Source organism: Pituophis catenifer, unplaced genomic scaffold, assembly GCF_029215685.1.
Source record: "Pituophis catenifer annectens isolate HBS135680 unplaced genomic scaffold, rPitCat1.0.hap2 SCAF_30, whole genome shotgun sequence".
Taxonomy (NCBI): domain Eukaryota; kingdom Metazoa; phylum Chordata; class Lepidosauria; order Squamata; family Colubridae; genus Pituophis; species Pituophis catenifer.
In genome coordinates, this window is record NW_027256910.1 from 404763 (window position 1) to 412695 (window position 7933).

A 7933-nucleotide genomic window follows, 5' to 3' on the forward strand; every position below is an offset into this window, starting at 1 on the left:
TCAGCAATGAAAACGCTTTTTGCTGCTTTTGGGCCAAGATTGAAAATCTCCAAGACATCGACGAAGAAGCAAGAAATCAAACCGACAACTCAAGACCTGCACGCTCCCATCCTGACTTCGAAAACGACGACACCCGAGCCCAGAGAGCCATGCCGATTCCGTCCTACACCGCAGACAGAATCGAGTGCCAGCACACACAAGAGAAAGAAAAGAACCGCCGCCATCACCAAAGCCCCAAAAACCGAGCCAGAGACCGACTCATCTGAAGAGGAGCGGATCGAGAGAGCTGAAATGGAGAGAACCTTCCACAACGGCGCCAAAGAAGAAATGAGCAACGCGCATGTGCAAAACTACGTAGACGGCCCCGAAAGACTTGAACTGGCCAGAGAACCGCGCAGACTCGTTACAAGCATCCCAATGCCGTTCTGTAATTTCCTGCACTTGAGAGACCACGGACTGCCTCAGGTTGTAAGTAATGGACAAAATAATGTGGGGAACTTACCCAGTGACTTCCCAAAACTTAGAGTTGATGGCATTAATTTACAAGAGTGGTACCAACAGCTTCAGGTTATTTTTATGAAAGAAAATTTACTATTCTTTATAACTAGTCCTCCAAGAAGACCTTGGACTTTAAAAATAGACTGTTTACATCATAGAGCATTTTTCATAATAATTTCTAGCGTGTCTCCTGCAATGTATCATAGCATCAAACCAAACCTAACTGTATCAGAAATAATTCAATGCATGTTTAATCTATTTCACAGCGATAGCGTAGCCACAACCACAAGAATGTCTAAGGATTTCTTTTCTTCTAGAGTGAAACCAGGGGTTTCTATAAGTGAACATTTGATAAATCTAAACAAAATAAGAGCTGAGCTGCAATTGAGGGGGGAAGTGATTTCAGATCAAACTATGAAAAGTGTTATTATCAATTCACTTGATCCATCATGGGATAGCTTTATGTCACACTTAGATACCATTAATTTGGGATATTTATCAATAGAAAGTCTATCTAACAAATTGATAGCAGAAGACAATTCAAGAAAAAATCGTTCCAGTAACCAAACAGAACACAAATCTTTTAGGAAAGTAGTCTTTCAAGATAAATATAATGAAGCCTTTAGATGCCACAATTGTGGATCCAGGGAACACAGTAGAAGAGACTGTCCCAAAGTCCCAAGGGAGAGACATAGGCCAGAATATAGGAGCAAATACAATTACAGACAATCTTCCACAGATAGACACAAATATAGAAGTCCACCAAACTACAGAGAAAGTAGAGGGGGTAGAGAAAATTCAAAAGAGAGAAAATCTGGGTCACTAAATGGGCTAAATAAACAAGACAGCACCAAAACACAACAAGATGAGAACAATAATTGGCTTATTGATTCTGGTGCAACAAATCACACCACTAATAACAAAAGTATATTATCTTCATTTACAGAAGATAAGTTTGTGATAAAGGTAGCTAATCAAGAAAAGGTTCAAGTATTAGGCAGAGGAAATGTGACCTTGCCTGGTTTAGGGAAAATAGAGGGGGTATTATTAATCCCAGAAATACCTCACAACATACTAAGTGCTATAAAACTAAGCAGAGAATCTGACATCAATATAGTTTTCTCAAAGGGGAAAGCAACTATAGAAAAGAACAAAACAAATGTAGGCACTGTGATGATAAAAGGGGGTCTACCCTATCTGATAACCAAAGAAAGATGGTTACATAACATTGATTCAAATATGGAAGATTGTATTGAAGCAGATGATGAAAATGTCAGTAACAGTGACAATGATGAATGTAAATTAACTCATGATAACAAAAATACACACAATGAGAAGAAACCAAAAATAGGTAAACCAATTCATGATGAGTGTGCTCATATCTTACATAGGAAGTTAGGACATGCTAGCTTTCCTGTAGTACAAAAAATGACTGAACACGCAGAAGGTGTAAAAATAAAAAATTGTGAAAATTATTTAGAATGCTCAGTATGTAAATCCACCAAACTAAAAACCAGTCCTAGACCAAAAAAATCTAACAGATCAACTAACAATATTTTTGATTTGGTACATATGGACTTAGTTGGTCCATTAACTCCATCAATTACCTATAGAAAACGTTACTTCCTAACAATAGTGGATGATTACAGTCGCTATGGTTTTGTTTACACATTAAAGCACAAGGATGAAACCTTTCAGAAATTTAAGGAATTCTACAAACGCATAGAAACACAACATAATATCAGAATAAAACAAATTATGACAGATAGGGGATGTGAATTCATGTCTAAAGAATTCTCCCAATGGTTAAAGGATAGAGGGATGCTACATTTCACGTCCAATCCATTTTCTGCCTTTCAAAATGGGATTGCAGAGAGAAAGAACTCCACACTACAAACCATGATTAGATGCACATTAGAGGATGCTGGTTTAGGCAAACAATTTTGGTCAGAAGCCTTACATTATTCAAATTACACTCAAAATAGAACATGGTCCAGTATTGTGAATAAGACACCATATGAGGTGATGTACAATAGAAAACCTAAATTAGCACACATGCACATATTTGGAGTTACTGCAGACGTGCACATACCTAAACAATTGAGGAGAAAGGGAGAAAACGTATCCAGGAGATTAAGATTCATGGGATACGAAACTGGAACCAAAGGGTACAGATTCATCGATAATAATAACAAATTTATAGTATCCAGAACAGCTGTGTTTCATGAGCAGGCCAATTGGTCTAAGTTGCACCTTAATGAAATTTTTCCTAATAAAAGCAAAGATAATATATCTTGCGAGGAAGGAACAACAGAAAATCAAAATATTAACAAAAGTAAGAACAAAACCAAAACTTGGACAAATAGTCAGCATAAAATAAAGACAGACACATTAACAAAAAAGGAAGCCAGATATTTGCATGACAACCATAGCAAACCTGAAAGAAATATTAGAAATAATAGAAACCAAATACCAAATAAATACAAAGATTATATTATGCATATGGATGGAGAACAAATAACACCTAATACATATGAGGAAGTATTGAAACTTCCCCGTGAAGAAAGAGAAAAATGGGAACTAGCTATGGAAAAAGAAATGAAAAGTTTACAAGGATTAAATGTATTCACACCTGCGATCGCACCTAAGGATAAAACAATTATAGGTACCAGGTGGATTTATAAAATTAAGAATTTAGAAGGAGGTAATACCTTATACAAGGCCAGACTAGTTGCACAAGGTTATGCACAAAAATATCCAGAAGACTATACTGACACATATTCACCCACAGTGAGAACAGAGAGTGTCAAAACAGCTCTTGTAGTAGCATCTGCACTCAATCTAGACGTGTTTCAATATGACATACAGACTGCATACTTACATGCAAAATTAGATAAGGAAATATATGTAAGAGCACCACACAGTCAATACACTAATAAGAACGAAATTTGGTTACTAAATAAGAGTCTGTACGGATTGAAGCAATCTGGCAAAAGATGGTACGATTGTTTGGTAAAAGTACTAAAGACCATGGATTTCAACGCCACCACTGCTGATAACTGTTTCTTTGTAAAAAAGAGTAATGATCATATTGAATTTGTATTAATTTATGTGGATGATATTTTATATATTGGAAAGCATAAAGAGAGCAGGGAAATCTTTGTAAATAAGTTAAACGAACACTTCTCATTGAAATCACTAGGTAGAGTGAATAAATACCTTGGTGTACAAATTAACAAAACAAAAAGGGGATTCAAACTTACTCAAAAAGATAAAATCATTGAACTCCTAAACAAATGTAACTTAAATAATGCCAAAACATGTGACACACCTATGCAAACTGATTTTCTTAGAAACAATGATGAATCTTCCCCTGAGTTTAAAGACAACACATTTTACAGATCAGTTATAGGTTCACTCCTTTATATATCTAATTGGACTAGGCCAGATATTGCATTACCTCTCAATTTATTGTCAAGATATGTTAGCAAACCAACCTTGTATCATTGGGAAGCTGTCAAAAGAATTTTAAGATACCTGAAAAGTACATTAGATTTTTGTTTAATATTGGAACCCAATAATGACAAAGAACCAAAAATTACTTGTTATGCTGATGCAGATTGGGCTGGTGATACATCATGCAGAAAGAGTACCTCTGGTTATGTTTTTCTATTGAACGATTGTCCAGTTTACTGGTATACTGGTAAACAAGAACTGGTAGCCACCTCTACCACAGAAGCAGAATATGTTTGCTTGTCTAAAGCTGCAAATAACCTTGTATGGTTCAATGATTTGATCACAGATGTTTGGAAGAAACCTACTTTACCATTTATTATGCATGAAGATAATAAAGCGGCCATTGAAATTTCTAGATCCGATGCAATTGGACAAAGGTCCAGGCATATTGATATAAAATTTAAGCACGTGAGACAACTATCTCAAGACGGATTCATCAAAGCAATACATTGTGATACTTCTGAACAATTAGCTGACATATTAACAAAACCCTTACCTTCTAAACAACACAAATATTTAACTTCTAAATTATATGTATTATATTGTCCTGAATCTGAATGTAACTGGTGTTGTATAACGAACCGGCATTTAGAGGGGGATTTGTCAGATGTAAATGCCTTATTCTCTAATGTGTAAATAATGTATATATGGAACATCAGGGGTTAACTTATTACTTGAGCTTTAATGTATTCATATTTTACCACTCCCATTCCTGGCTCCGCCCCTTGTATATAAAAGGAGCCATCCTCCCCATTTTCCTTGCTTCTATCTTGAATATTCAGCGAATATAGAATGCCTATTATGATTAAAGAGAATTATATTTAAACCTATAACTTCTATTATCTTTATTGAGTCTGATCCTGAAAATATTGCAACACACATTCTTCCATCTGTCACCAGGGACAACAGATGGGGCAGCCCTACAGGATGAGTGTTGAGAGATTGATCCCATAACCCTTCCCACTGCCACATAAAGGCACCATAGGAGCTTCTATCAGACCACAGTCTGTGTCCAAGTGTCTCTTGTGGCTGGAAAGGTTTGTGGTCCCTTCCGTCCCAATTTCTCAGCCGCCCTGGCCCTGCTGTGAGCTCAGCCGAGTGATGTCTGGAGGTGTCCAGGAACTGAGGGAGAATTTGGCTTTGCAGAGTGAGTGGGACCCTCTGTGTGGAAGAATGGAGACTGACCCAGAGGTTCTGTGCAAACTCCCTTTTTCCTATTGTCTGAATGGAGGAATTCAGCTGATCTGAGGCAGGGAGGGAAGTGGATGATGGGGCTCAGGTGGACTCTGATTGGGAAGGAATCTTTCCCAAAGAAACAGGGAAACCTGCTGTGTCCCAGGGCTGGGAGGGGGTCCGATGCCCCCAATAGTGTTTCCATAGGCCTCAAACGAAAGGGAGGCTCTGAAATTGGAAGGGATCATACAAAAAAACCTTTCCATCCAGGTGGGAAGAGAAACCAGATGTGAATCCAAGGACCCCAATAATCAGCGCAGGGAAGGAAAAGGGGAGGCTGGACAGGAACAGCCTCCAATTCCAGGCATGGACCGAGATCAGACAGATCATGATCTGAAGGGGAAACATCAGAATCTCTGGGAGAAAAGCAAGTGGGAGATTTCTCCACTCTGGGGGTCTCTCAGTGGGACCCACAGGGGCTCCTGATGGTTTTGGGGACACCGGTGGGGAGCTCCGTGTCTGGCTGAATGTCTGAAGCAGTGGACAGAGTCAGACTCAGCGGTCATCCTGTGCCCAGGGAAATGGACAAAGACAGTGGGTGGAGGGGGGTCTCGGGGGGGCTTCTTTCGGCTTGAGATTGGTGGGGTCAGTCTGGGTGCAAATGGAGATGTTAAAAATCTCCTCTGCCCTCCAATCCTCCCCTTGATCTGCTGGCCAGTCCGACTTCTGGAGAGATGGGGGTGGCCAGTCTTTGGGCCTCCTGGAGGGATCCAGAGGAGAGTGGGGGGCAGTGAGAGGCCTTCTGGCCGTAAAAGGAGGACGGGCGAAGACCCCTTTGGAGAAGGAGCCGCATTCGGCTGTGAAGGAGCAGATGAGGGGTTCCAGAGGGAGTGGAGGAGCATAGGGGTTGGGGGGGAAGGGGATTTTTTCTATTTTTCACATTTCTTAAGAGCCCACGTCCCTCCCTGCTGTGTGAGAAAATCAGCTCGAGTGCAGACAACAAAATCACAAACACACATACACACACACACACACACACACACACACACACAGAATTAGCACAACAGAAAGTGGCTGACATCACCACCCAAGCAGCTGGACAAACTCTTACACTAAACGTATGCGCACACACACACACACACACACACACACACACACACACACACACACACACACCGGGAGGGATTTTTGAATAATTATGACAAATTAGCCATGTTTTCCACCCACCGAGCACTGAAATAGCTCCTCCTCTTGGCTGTTTGGCTGCTTTTCCTCAGGCCTTTGAGGCCCCAATGGAGCTGGATACGACTCTCCTTCCAGGCCATGTCCAGTTCCTTGCAAGGACATCAGATTTGGCCCCGAATAATTCTCATCAACTCCCTGATAAAAATAAAGAAAATCCCATTAAAATACAAGAATGAGAGATCCGTCTATGTCGATTGTGTATTCGTGGCATTGGGTTCCTGCACGGGGGAGAAGGTTGGACTAGATGGCCATGAAGGTCTCCTCTCACAGCTTCCATGCTGGGATTCTCTGAATGTCTGCAATACTTATGACCATTCATTTAGCAATGGTTGAAAGTTACGACAAAGCTGAGAATCACAACTTAGAAGCAGATGGTTACAGTGTCCCGGCAGTCACGTGATCACAATCCAGGCGTTTGGCAACTGGCTCACATGGACGATAGTTGCAGGGTCCCAGGGTTACGTGGTGGCCATTTGCCATCTTCTCATGGCTTCCAACAGGCAAAGTCAACGGGAAGCCAATGGGGAAGGTTGCAAGCCACGGTCAGGGGAGGTCTCACTTTATGACGAGTTTCTCTGTCCCAACTGTGGTTGAAAGTCAAGGACTTCCTGTACTATGTCCTTCTAAAAGGAGAAATCAGGTTGTGGGACTCCCCAGAATATCATTAATTCTTTGAGAGGCAGTGAGACCCCCAGGTTGAATCCCCCCCTCAAACCTGCCCCCCTGGGAATGGCTGCCTGGTTCCCCAGAGAAGCCGGAGGGAGATTTTGGTCCAGGTGAAGCAGGAGGAAGTTTCTTTCTTTCTTTTTTTTTTTCAATTTTAAAAACAAACTTTATTCAATATAAAAAGATAAAAGATTGTACAAAACGTTCTTAACTCTAAAAAAGAAAGTACAATTCTAAATTACATATATACTAAAACTAACAAGCAGGATTATCTATCTATATTTGAACATGTAAATATATATATACATTAACCTTGATTTCTTAATGACGATGTAAATTTGTTACCCTTGATTTTTTTACTGTGTTTGACTTTAGGTTTTTTTCCATCGATTGATCCATTCATACCATCTGTCCCATATTTTGTAATACTGTGAGTCTTCCTTGTTGTTTAATTTTAAAGTTAATCTATCCATTTCTGCACATATAAATATTTTTTGGATTATTTGTTGTTCTGTTGGCAACTGTTCTAATTTCCAAGTTTGGGCTAGGGTTAATCTAGCCGTCGTAATTATATATAATGTGATGTATTTTATTTCTTTTCTACTACTTTTTTAAAGTATGCCTAATAAAAAAATTTCAGGTTTTAGGTCAATCTCGTCTTCTGTTATTTCTGTTATCCATATTCTAATTTTCATCCAAAATTTTTTAATTTTTGGGCAAAGCCACCAAAGATGATAAAAAGTTCCTGGTGACTGTCTGCATTTCCAACACATCGGATTACAATTTGGGTACATTTTTGCCAATCTAGCAGAGGCTAACTACCACCTATACCACA